This window comes from Camponotus floridanus, unplaced genomic scaffold (assembly GCF_003227725.1).
Source record: "Camponotus floridanus strain SB8 unplaced genomic scaffold, Cflo_v7.5 scaffold153, whole genome shotgun sequence".
Classification (NCBI taxonomy): Eukaryota; Metazoa; Arthropoda; class Insecta; order Hymenoptera; family Formicidae; genus Camponotus; species Camponotus floridanus.
In genome coordinates, this window is record NW_020229274.1 from 411,190 (window position 1) to 424,742 (window position 13,553).

Here is a 13,553-nt window from a genome sequence, read left to right on the forward strand (position 1 = left end):
TTGATTTCTGTTTGCTCTTTTCCTTCTCTTTGTTCCATTTTTTGCCCTCCTTCTTATCTATTTCTTTCTTCTCTTTCTTCTTCCCCTTTACTCTTTATCTATCTATCTCATAACTCTTATTTCTCTCTCTTTTTTCTCTTTTTTCCCTGTCTTTCTCATTTCTTCTTCTCTTTCTTTTTTTTTTTTCTTCTTCGCTCTCTCTCTCTTCTTTTCTTCTGTTTCTCTCTATTAAAAATCAGATTATATTTAATATAATCACAATTAATCCAGATAGCACAGAACGTCCATAAACATGAAATGAACGTTTATCATACATCCGATTCCAGACATCCGTTAACGGCCAATATTTGAACATTCACAAGATGTCCAATCTTGGATGTCAAAGTTTCACACGAGCACACAAGAATGTATTAGTTCGTTTACCGCTACGCGACGTGCGATGCGCTATCTTTCTCGTATTTAAGTTTCAGTTATGAGAATTATATAAAGTTTGCAAAGGATAATAATAATTAAAATTAAAAATAGATTGTTCAATTTAATTTCTGATCTCATTGCAAGAGCTTCAGATATTAAATTGATTTTATAAATCAGACAAGTAAATGTCCGGCGAATAAACGAAAATAATCCGGTACCTATTTAAACTTGCTAATTGCACTTTACATTTTAAATTACCTATTTAAAATGTAAAGTGCAATAAGCAAGTATAAATATAAATAAAATTTTTACATAAATTTAAAGTTTTATATGAAATAGATAAATTATATTATTTTATTATTTAAGTTTATTGGGCCAAAAAATTTATGTTTTATTTGTTATAAAGGATGCATAATACGATTTATTTATGTATAATGAAGAATAATTTTTTTATACATGATTAAATTAGGTCAAAATGCATACATAATTATATCTACACAATTATACATAATTAAATATAAACTTTTTTCTGAGTTTATGAATTTTTAATGTTTATTTCAACAATAATTTGGAAGAGAGCCACTGAAAATGACGTCCATTTCAAGTCCTTTCTTGAGTATTATTTTGAACGTCCGAAGTTGTGACAAACCGGCCTTATGGGCGTTCAATGTGTCCGTCGAACTTAATTCACACGTCTTTTGGATGTCCCAATGTCCTCTACCTTTTGTAATTTTTGCAATAATTAATGAGACATTAAAAAAGATCGGCCAATTCGCGCGAGTAGAAGCGCACGGTAAGAAAAAACATCCCACTGTAATGTGAGGCTTGGCAAAGTGGTGAGGGAGACATTTTCCAAAGAATGATGGTGGCGGACGGCATTTTAGCGTTATTTGTAACGACACATTTGATGACTGCCCCGCTCATTACAATGGGACGGTTCTCATATATATAGGGTGTATCAGGAAATTTTTGACCTTTACGAAGTAAGGAGGTAGAATGGCTCAAATTAAGAAGGAAGGACCTCTATTGTTTTGTGATTGTCGTAATAATTAATGAAAAATTAAATAAAGAAGATCGGCCAATGCGCGTGAATGCGGCTAAAAGCACACGATGGCGAAGACGGTTTGACTGTAACATAATCGCGACGCGCGGCGAAGCGGTGATTAGAAAGGGCAGAAGCGATGAGTGTGTAAGCGCGTGGCGAAGGCTCCTCTCCTCCTCAATCATCGTTTTACCGCCATTATGTTACAGTCAGACCGCCTTCGCCGTCGTGTGCTTCTAGCCAGGTGCATTGGCCGATCTTCTTTATTTAATTTTGCGTTAATTATTGCGACAATCACAAAACAATAAAGGCCCTTCCTTCTTAATTTGATCCAATCTATCTTCTTACTTCGTAAAAGTCAAAAATTCCCTGACACCTTGTATATTGTATATGTCCTAGACTACCCGTACACCCTTTTTCTTTCAAAAACTAAGCATTTTAGAGAAAAACGTTTTCGACAAAAATTGTATGGTTTTGAGGGGTACATAAGATGATGTCATTGGTTTGACCTTGGATGACATCGTTAAGATCAGGTCAAGAACACCTTTAATTTCTTAAACAGAACCACCTATTTTTTATTACATATTCTTATAGCTTATGTCGAGAGCTTTCCAAAACATAGTGTCCTTGACCTGACCTTAACGATGCCATCCAAGGTCAAATCAATGACACTATCTTATGTTCCCCTCAAAACCATACAATTTGTGTCGAACCATACGTATTTCTCTCAAAACTATACAATTTTTGTCGAAAATGCTTAGTTTTTGAACGAAAAGGGATGTACGGGTCGAGAACACCCTGTATATACGTAGTGTCGCAAATTTACAAATAGATCCAGTTAAACTAAATGAAAAAGTGTTATACAATTTTGCAAACAACCATGTAAAATTTCGAGATATTAGAGGACTTTCTTACTCAGCTTAACCCGCTCTACTTGCATATTAGAAATTCGGCAATTATTATCGGACACCTTATATATATTATCAGTAAATTTTCAGTACATAATTGTAATTCCTGATTCATAAATGACATTACATATAATATTACATATGTGACATATTAATATTACATATTACATTCATAGTTATACTCCATATAGAATTGGCACATATAGAATATTAAATATATTGGCATATATAGAAAATATTAAATGCAATTAAATAAATAAAATAAATTATTTAAATGTATTTATTAATTTATGAAATTCGGGATTTAATTTGTATAAACATTTCGATTCTTTTCTTCAAATAAACAGTAAATCGACTATTTTTTATTTACCCACATAATTTCAAGTAATCTGTTTGATATTTCAAATCCCTTGTTTAGATTGTATTAAAAATTAAACTGATAAAAAAGAGATATACTTTAAATATTAGTATCCATTTATTGTGTATAGGTTTCATATCTATTTCATAATAATAAAATAAACACAAGTTAATTAGGTTTTTTGGTGTATAATGTAGGATCAAGTGTATAACAATATTATATTGCAATAATATATTTTGCTACATTATTGCTGTAATGCTTTAAAATAATACATATTGTTATGTCTCCGGTTTGCGTGGCATTCGAGATATTTTAGAAAGCTTTAAAGTTTTCATCACTTCCGGTGCGTATTGTTAAGAGATTGTTTACAAACAAAAGAGAAAGAGAGAGAGAGAGAGAGAGAGAGAGTTCGACTCGGGCTGTCATTAGTAAATATTTATCTTTACACAGCTACCCGCAAATGACTAGACCTTAACATATACTCGTATTATCAAGATCACTGTCCTGAGTAACATCCAAAAGGTTGAAGGCGTCGCTCGTTGTTTATTAAAACGCTATAAACAAAAGAAGTTTCATAAATTCATTAATACATTTATCGAAAAAAAAATCGGTAAATCTTTGAAAAATCTATCTATATAAAATAATAGGTAAGAATACCAAATTCCTACGTATTTTTACCTTCTGAATACGAATATGAAACTTAAAAATGGCAGTCGAACTCGCAAGTCAAAGAAAAACGCAAAAAAATATAAATTAAAGATAAATAAAAAAGGTAAACAATTTAAATTTATATAAGGTAAACAATTTAAATTTATATAGAATTTAATGCAATTTAATACTAAAAAATATCACAAATGTATGTGTACACACACACACATACACACACGCGCGCGCGCGGGAGGTGCAAGGGGGGCTTTCGGCCTCTTCTCCCGCAACCATCCCGCCGGTAGTCAAGGTGGACCTCGCTTTACAACTTACACCATATATATTATGATTGAACTCTTCACAATGCGTTCCCTACCTGCGGGATGGTTGCGGGAGGAGAGACCGAGGGTTTTCGGCTCCCCCTTGCATCCCCCGCGCGCGCGCAGTGAGTGAGTGTGTGTGTGTGTGTGTGTGTGTGTGTGTGTGTGTGTGTGTGTGTACACATTTGTGATATTTTTTATTATATTAAATGTATTTAAAATAATTATTTTTTATATAACAGCTAAAATAGTAAGTTTACGTAGCAATTGGATATTCTTACCCACTATTTCATATAGATACGTTTTTCAAAGGTTTATTGATACTTTGCGTTTTTTTTTAGTCTTGTGAGTCCGACCGTCATTTTCAAGTTTCATATTCCTGTTGAGGAGGTAAAAATAGGAATTGAGTATTCTTACCCATTATTTCATATAGGTAAGTTTTTCGAAGGTTTATCAACTTTTCTTTCGATAAATGTATTAATGAATTTATGAAACTTCTTTTGTTTTAACAACACGACAAGAAACTAGGGATTAAGAGCCACAGCGGATGGTAATGCCTAAAAATTCTTTAATTGTACGCGAAAATTTAAACGAGAATGAGGTATATACATATATTTTACTTGGTGCATTTACCAAGATATAGATTCTCATTTTTGAGAATTCTATAAACCCTCTTTACTCCCCTGAAGAGATGTAGACGAGAAAAATATCGGGGCGAAGTCGCTGAATCGGGAATTGAACCCGAGTCTTTCGCTTACCGGGCGACTGCTCTTACCACTGAGCTATTCAGCCTCACACCGATATCCCTTTCATCTATTTGTTTATAATTATGGAAAATGAAAGGCAATCTTTTCAGCTACGCGTGAATTAAATAAATTAAAAGGAATTAGGCTCTATATGTATTAAACAACACGACAAGAAACTAGCGATTAAGAGCCACAGCGGATGGTAATGTCTAAAAATTCTAACGCCTAAAATCTTTCTGGATGTTATTCAGGGCAGTGACCTTGACAATATATGTCAAGGTTAAGTCATTTGCTGGTGGCTGTATAAAGATAAATATTTACCAAAGTTTCATAAATTCATTAATTCATTTATCGAAAGAAAAGCAAAATTCACTCTTAACGAGGATTAAATATAAGTTAAGGTTAAATATAGATGAATTTCGCTTCATCGTGGAAAGTACATGCATGGACGCAGTATTATAAACGAAACATATTTTTTCGGGACGGAACATATTGTATCTATGCATGTACTTTCTAAGATGAAGCAAAATTCACTCTTAACGAAGGTCAAGATTAAGTAAACTTCGCTTCATCTTGAAAAATACATGCGTGGACACAGTGTGTTCCGTCCCCCCCCTGTGGGGAGCTCCACTTTCAGAAGATATAATCTAACCCAACCTACATATGTCCGTAATATGGGATATACCTCGCTTTGCATAGAAAGTTATAAATCTATAATATATGCACAGTAAGCGACAACGATTCTTTCCTAGGCAGGGCAAGGGGAAGCGTAGAACTGGCCAATCAGCCACTGCCGCGCTGCCAACTGATTAGCCAGTTCTACGCTCCCCTTTGTCCCGCCTAAGAAAGAATCGTTGTCGCTTACTGTACATATAATAATATATGTACATGGTATTCGAAAAATATGTTCTATTTATAAGACTTATGTTCTATTTATAAGACTTCTCTTGTTTATAACTTTTCAATAAACAACGAGCACCCACTAAAACCTTTTGAATGTTATTCAAGATCATCGTTTTGACAATATATGTCAAGCTCAAGGTTATCCGAGGTGGCTCTCCTAAACTAAATAATTACCCGATCGAGTTCGCGAGCGCAACAATATGTATAATACATAGTTTTGTATGTTATAAATAACTTGCATTACATTATTTGTTATTTCTATGTTACATTATTGCAACAGCATTTATTGGAAGAGAAATTCATAACATTGCATAATAATATTATTGATAGATTAACATTCAGTTTTTTTAGAATAACTTTATTAATTATTATTAACTTTTCTCTGACAAATTTTCTTTATCTTTATTATAGCAGTCTTTATACACATATACACGCGCGCACGCGCACGCGCAAATTCTCTATTATATAAGACTTTATATATATATATATATATATATATATATATATATATATATATATTATATATACAGGGTGACCCATTTTAACTTAGGCAGCCAAATAACTCGAAAAATAAGCACACTATGAAAAAATGGTTAGAATCAAAATTTCGTCATTTCGAGGGGGACGTACAATGACGTTAAAATCAGCCCCCCCCACCCCTCCCCCTGGGCGGTGAGGGGGGGCAAGTTTGAAATCTTAAATGGAACCCCCTATTTTTCATTGCATATTCTTGTAGCTTATCTCGAGAGCTTTCCAAAACACTATAATTAAGTACCTTTTTATTAAGTACTTTTTGAGTTATAAGGCTTGAAATAATTTCTTAATTTTACATAAACCATAAAATATCTAGTAAACCATTCATTTTTCGATTATCTTACCTTCATACTTTTATGTACAAAATAATGAGAGGAATCAATTGGTGTAAAGAAAACACATAGTTGTTTCTAAGAAAAAATATGTAATTTGCAATTAACAATTCCATATTTTTTCTTAAAAACAACTGTATGTTTTCTTTACACCAATTGATTCCTCTCATTATTTTGTACATAAAAGTATGAAGGTAAGATAATCGAAAAATGAATGGTTTACTATATATTTTATGGTTTATGTAAAATTAAGAAATTATTTTAAGCCTTATAACTCAAAAAATACTTAATAAAAAGGTACTTAATTATAGTGTTTTGGAAAGCTCTCGAGATAAGCTACAAGAATATGCAATGAAAAATAGGGGGTTCTATTTAAGATTTCAAACTTGCCCCCCCTCACCGCCCAGGGGGAGGGGTGGGGAGCTGATTTTAATGTCATTGTACGTCCCCTTCGAAATGACGAAATTTTGATTCTAACCATTTTTTCATAGTGTGCTTATTTTTCGAGTTATTTGGCTGCCTAAGTTAAAATGGGTCACCCTGTATATAATATATATATAATATATATAATATATATAATATATATATATATAACTTACTATATATACCGACTTTATATATATATATATATAATATATATATTATATATATATATATATATATATATATATATATATATATATTGTTACGTTTCTGATGTTCATGATCGTCAAATCGGCATCGCAAACGACGAACATCTGGTTGTCAATAATTGTTTATAGAAGAAGAACAGCTGAGTCAGAAAATAGCTGTCAAGCTATCCAGATGCGTTTTACATACAAGCCGATCCGTTGTATTATAATTTTGTTAATGACTGTGTTCTGTGTTCTGTGTTGCTGTGTTGCCTATTAAAGTTCCCTTGTTACCTTTAAAAGTGCTTATTCATTTGACGCGGTCCGCGACGGCCGATTTCTTTAGTGCGCGTTTTCGATATATCAAAGTCCTCGCCCTGGGCATAACATTTTGGGGATTCGTCCGGGATAAAAGGACTCCGCAGTAATTCTGTGCAAGCAGTATTTTTGTGCCATTAAAACGAGCAGGAATGGCTACTAATTTTGAGCAACAAGATCTGGCAACGAGTATCTCCACGAGTAAGAGAATCCGAGCAGCGACTCCGCTTCCGTCTTCGGGACGTCGTCGCTGGAGGCGTCCACGCTTCAAGCAGCGATGCGGGAGATTCGTGAGCTACGAGAGGAGCAGCTGCAGATGCGAGCTGAATTTGAGGCGCAGCTCCGACGCTTGGAGGAGAGCAGGACGACGAGCTCCTTTGCTTGGAGGAGAGATTACAACAAGAACGTTATCCTCAGCTAAGTTCCCCCAATAATAGAGCTTCGATTTCGTGAGATGAGAGTTTAATTCGAAATGAACTCGGTTATAAATTAAAGCTGGACAGTTTCGACGGAAGTGTTCCCTTGCGCGAATTTATGGCACAGTTTGATCTGATAACGCGAGCGAATGCTTGGATGAATTCCGCGAAAACTGTGGCGTTGGCGATTTGTTTAAGGAGAAAAGCGCGCTCAGTATTAGATGGGATTTATGAAATAGAAAACCTTTGGTTTGAGGAATTAAAATCAAAATTAGAATTACGTTTTGAGAAAGGGCATTTGGCTCAAACTTATTACGTGCAATTTACGAATCGAAACAGAAATTTTCGGAAGATCTGGCTATATTGAGCGCGGATTTAGAGAGATTATCTCGTCTGGCATGTCCGGAATGTTCTCACGAGGTCAGAGATAAAATAGCGAGTGCACAATTTATCGCTGCACTGTCTGACGGTTTCTTAAAATGAACTTTGCAATTAGAGATCTCTTCTTTAAAATCGGCAATTGAGAGAGCTATGGCAGTGAAGGTAAATTAGAATAGTTTCGCAAAAAACAAATTTATCCGACATGAATCTAACAAATTTAATATGTAACGTACGATTTTTCGTACTTGGATATCGCGAGATTTCGTCAAATTTATGGATAGTCGTCAGATCCAGGTACGAGAAATAAAGATGTGTGGGTATGTGTAAAAGCAATTGTATTTATTTAGCTGATTGTATGTGGTGTACAAGTGTAGGTGTGTCTGTGTGTGTATAAGTGTGTAATGTTATAATCTGCGTGTGTGGTGTGTGTGTAAGTGTATCAAATTATAATGTATGTGTGCGCTTGTGTATACGGAATAATGCCGTGAGTGTACGCGCGTTAAAGTGCGATAGTTCGATCGACGCGCGTTAAGACCGATAGATCGATACGCCAAGAAATCGCCGTAAACCGATGAGAAATATTCGCCGCTATAACGGGCGCGGATACGCGTTGTCAAATGTAAGTCGATCGCAGATGTGCCTCAGATCATGGGAGGCAACGGGAACGAGATATAATAATAATTTTAAGCGCGAGAAATAATTACAAATTCGTGCGAGATGCGATTGAGCGGTTCCCGGTACCGGCGCGTTATCAAGTTTTTATCGCGCGCGCGTTTTTGCTCGGGTTTTTGCCACGCGATGTACGGTCGGCTAATCGAGGCTTTAAAGTCCGGCGATATTAATAATTAAAGTCTCGTTAATTTTCCCATTTCGGATGAAAGGTACGGGAAGGCGTCGCGACGCTAGCAAGCGTCGGAGGCGGCTCAAGTTCCATCGTGGGATAGGTGCGATACCTGAAATTCGGATTCGGAAGCGATTTCGAAGGCGCCGATATCAATCAGCGAAGGCAGCGTTCGCACTACCATCTGGCCTTTCTATTTTCGTAGCATTTTCCTCTTGTTCGCTTTGCTTGCCTTCGGACTAGCTCAGCTGCTGAGAGAATCGGAAAGATCTGTTTCGATATGTCGCCAAGAGCCCGTTTTATACCCGGTTAATTACCCCGCGCCGGCGTAATCGGTAATTACTTTCATCGGTGGCGGTAAAAATATCGGAACGATTCGGGTCCGCCCGGAGAAGTTCGGGGAGCGAGGGTTCTCAAACGGCGGCTCCCGACGGCAGTATCGCGATTATGATAATCGCTCTCCTACCCGGTTGTTTTCTAACAGATTAAAATGTGGGCGCCATTGCTCGACCGGTGGTCGTCGGGCGGCAGCTTCCGGCCGGTGTTCGCCGGGAAACGATGCATTTCGGGGTGAATCGTTACAAATAAATTCAATTCAAAGCAAAAATCCATTTCAGAAAACAATGAAAAGAAAGGAGAGGATGACGGAAAAAAGAAATTTCAAAAAAATAATAAGTTTAATAATAATAAATTTCGATATTTATCTGGAAAAGAGTGTTGGCAGTGTGGCGCCCAGGGACACTTCCGATCTGAACTTCCTACGGCTACGGAAAACAAGAATTAGTCGAGCTTTTCGGGGCAGATTTGACTGGAAGAATAAAAGCCCCGGAAAATTATTGTTTTAATGAAAAATGTTTTAATTTAAGTAGGATTAAAGAAAACTTGGGTAAATATACCGAATAGGGGACTCAGCCTCAATAACCTTGACCTTGACATATATTGTCAAGGTCACTGTTCTGAGTAACGTGCAGGAAGTTTTAGTCGTCGCTCGTTGTTTATTAAAAAGTTATTAACAAAAGAAGTTGTATTAATGGAACTTAATTTTCGGACACCATGTACAATAACAGATCTCTTGTCGCGTTGAAAGTTAAACGTGAATAAACGTAAAGAAAAACGCAAAAAAAGGCAAATTGAAGGTAAATAAAAAAAAGGTAAACAATTTAAATTTATATAGAATTTAATACAATTTAATATAATTAAAAAAATATTACAAATGTATACACACACGCGCGCGCGGGGGGGTGCAAGGGGGGTTTTCGCCCCCCCTCCTGCAACCTTCCCGCCGGTAGACAAGGTAGACCTAGCTTTACAACTTACAGCATATATTTATTGTGATTAAACTCTTCGCAATACGTCCCCTACCGACGGTAGCTACCGGGGTGGTTGCAAGAGGGGGCCGAAGGCCCCCCCCCCATGCACCTCCCGCGCGCGCGCATGTATGTGTGTGTACACATACATTTGTGATATTTTTTAATTGTATTAAATTGTATTAAATTCTATATAAATTTAAATTTTTTACCTTTTTTATTTACTTTTAATTTACCTTTTTTGCGTTTTTTCTTTACGTTTATTCACGTTTATAACTTTCAACGTGATAAGAGGTCTATTATTGTACATGGTGTCCGAAAATTATGTGAAAATCGCAAAACTTCTTTTGTTAATAACTTTTTAATAAACAACGAGCGACGACTTAAACTTCCTGCACATTACTCAAGTCAGTGATCTTGATAACATATATGAAGGTCAAGGTTATTGGGGCTGGGTCCCCTATATATTTACCAAAATTTGTTTTATTATAAAGGATTAATTGACAATAACAATTGTAATTTTTAAATTGACACGGGCTCCGATATCTCGGTTTTGAATAAAAGTCTAATTAGAGTGCCAAGATGGTGGTACGAAATTAAAGAAAGCTATATAAAATATCCAACGAGAGAGATTATTCCGATCCAATTTAAAGTCATTGTTCAAGTAAAATTAAGAAAGTATTCTTTAGATGTTCCTATACTAGTTGCAGAGATTTCCGATGATTGTATATTAGGTACTGATTTTCTTTTAATGATAAATTTGGAAAAAATTTTCGACCCTATTTTTGGTAATTCGGTAAATGTTATTGAGTTTTCATGTAAACGAATAGTTTCGGAAGTTTTTTGTTCTTTGAAAACAATATTGAAGAAAATTCTAAAGATTTAAATTCTTTTCAAAAAGATTTTTTTGCTAAATTTCTGAAGGAATTTCAGGATATATTTTCGGTAGATTTAATTTCAGGAAATTATGAAATCTTGGAACATGTTATTAAATTAAAAAATTCTAATCCCATCAAACTCCTCGCAGAGTCCCTTTATATCTTAAAGAAGAGGTGAATCGAATCATTCGAGAAATGAAATCTCAAGGTGTCATCGAAGAGTCACAAAGCCCATGGGCATCCCCCGTAATACTCGTAAAGAAAAAGGATGGATCATTGAGATTTTGTGTGGATTATCGGAAGGTACATACTCTTATCATCAAGAATTTTTATCCATTACCACGTATTGAGGATATTTTGGATCAATTATCAGGAAATTCATAGGTTTTTATCGTGAAAAGTGGATATTGACAGATAAAAGTGCATCTAGAAGATAGGGAGAAGATGACGTTTTCCGTGGGAAATGGATTATGGCAATTCAAAGTAATGCTATTCAGTTTATGTAATGCTCCAGCTACCTTTAAATGTTTAATGGAAACAATATTACAAAACATCCTGTCGAAAATTTTTTTGGTATATTTAGACGATGTTATTGTTTCATCTTTTGAGGAGATGATATCAAATTATGGGAGGCTTTTCTTCGTTTTCGTACAGCAGACCTGAAAATCAATCCTAAAACGTGTTCCCTCTTTGGAAGAAAAGTAAAGTATTTGGGACATGTTGTTTCTGGACAAGGTATTACTATTGACCCTGAGAAAATTTCAGCGGTAGAAAATTGGCCTGTTCCTCATAATAAGAAGCAAGTTCGAAGTTTTCTGGGATTTTGTTCCTATTATAGGAAATTCATAAAAAGTTTTTCTTTAATAGCAAAACCTCTGTTTTTGCTTACTGAAAATCAGTATAAATTTGAATGGACTTAGGCATGTCAAGAAGCACTCCATAAGCTGAAGTGTAAGTTGATCTCTTCTCCGATCCTTTCTTTTCCCATTCAGCTTGTGGAGTTCATTTTGGATACTGATGCTTCGAATCATGGAATTGGGGCAGTTTTATCACAGATACAGGACGGCTCCGAAAAGATGATTGCATACTACAGCCGAGTGCTTAATAAAACTGAGAGGAATTATTGTGTGACCCGACGAGAACTTTTGGCCATTGTAGAATCGCTTAAATCTTTTCATCATTATTTATATGGCAGGAAATTCCTGATTCGCACAGATCATATTTCTCTTCGCTGGTTAATGTCATTTAGAGATTTAGAGGGTCAATTAGCCTGATGGCTTGAGAGAATACAACAATTTGAGTTTAAGATAATCCATCGGAAAGGTCAGCTGCATCAAAATGCTGATGGATTGTCGAGACGTCTTTGTACAGAAAAGGATTGTACTTGTGCTAAAGCGGAATTCAAGGAAAATTTAATTGCCCGAATAGTTTTAGAGGAGGAAAACTTGGAGGAATGGCGCAAGAGATAATTAGAAGATCCTGTGATTTCGATATTTTTACAAGGAAAGGAATTAGAGAGGCGTCCGCTTCACGAGGAAATTACCTTGCAGGATGTTTCAGCAAAAAGGAAAACTTGGAGGAATGGCGCAAGAGATAATTAGAAGATCCTGTGATTTCGATATTTTTACAAGGAAAGGAATTAGAGAGGCGTCCGCTTCACGAGGAAATTACCTTGCAGGATGTTTCAGCAAAAAGGACCCCACACAAAACATGGGAAAATTCGATCCCGGCGAAATTTGATAAAACTGTGCCATTTTGTACTTTGAGTAATGCTAATCAAAAGTTGTCGCGGACGCAACTTGATCCTATGAGCCGTTTTAGAGCTACAGTGGTGCTCAAAGTGCAGAAATGCGGTCACGCCATAATGTTAATTGTCTTAGATATAGACTTGTTCTGGGTTCTTATTAATACGTATGTGTAGTGTGTCATGTACTATCCTCATTGCTGGACGTGACGGATGTTTAATCCCTCGTGTATGTGTGTGTGTGTGTTGTGCATGCGTGCGTGCGTGCGTGCATGCGTGTGTGCGTGCGTGCGTGCATGCGTGTGTGCGTGCGTGCGTGCGTGTGTGCGTGCGTGCATGCGTGCGTGCGCGCGCGCGCGCGTGTGTGTGTGTGATCGTATAACCCATGTGTGTGAGAGAGTGCGTAAATGGATTGGGTTTTAATTCTGTGTACTAATGGCTACAGCTGTTAATTCTGTGTACACGCACCGGCAGGAATAGTCTCCCGGTATATATGTATCTGTATAAATATATAATTATTATATATTTATATACTTTATATATAATTATTATATATTTATATATTTTATATATTTATATATTTAATAATTATATATTTTTATCTATATATGTAATTATTATATGATTTAATTGAATGCCGGCTTTTGACGCGCAATTCAGCCGCATTTCTTAAAGAAAGAAAAGAAAAGTATATCGATATTAGAGGCATATCGATATTAGAAGAAATGAAATACAAATAGAGACAGCGTGCCGTGCTGAGTGAGTGAGGCGCGCAGACACCACTAACTTGGATACCATGATATTGTAATGCTTTCTCTTTCTATCTTACGGCGTGCGCGAAGGATAGAAGCCGCG

At 35.9% G+C, this 13,553-nt stretch overlaps 1 protein-coding gene and 1 non-coding gene across 2 annotated transcripts in view; one reads left to right on the plus strand and one right to left on the minus strand.

The window, feature by feature from the left end:
• LOC105256518 (mucin-17) overlaps positions 1 to 13,553 on the plus strand; it is a 155,572-nt gene that overhangs the window by 95,037 nt on the left and 46,982 nt on the right. The window lies entirely within an intron of this gene.
• On the minus strand, positions 4,408 to 4,479 carry Trnat-ggu. The gene has a single exon. It is a non-coding gene; the product is annotated as a tRNA-Thr (tRNA).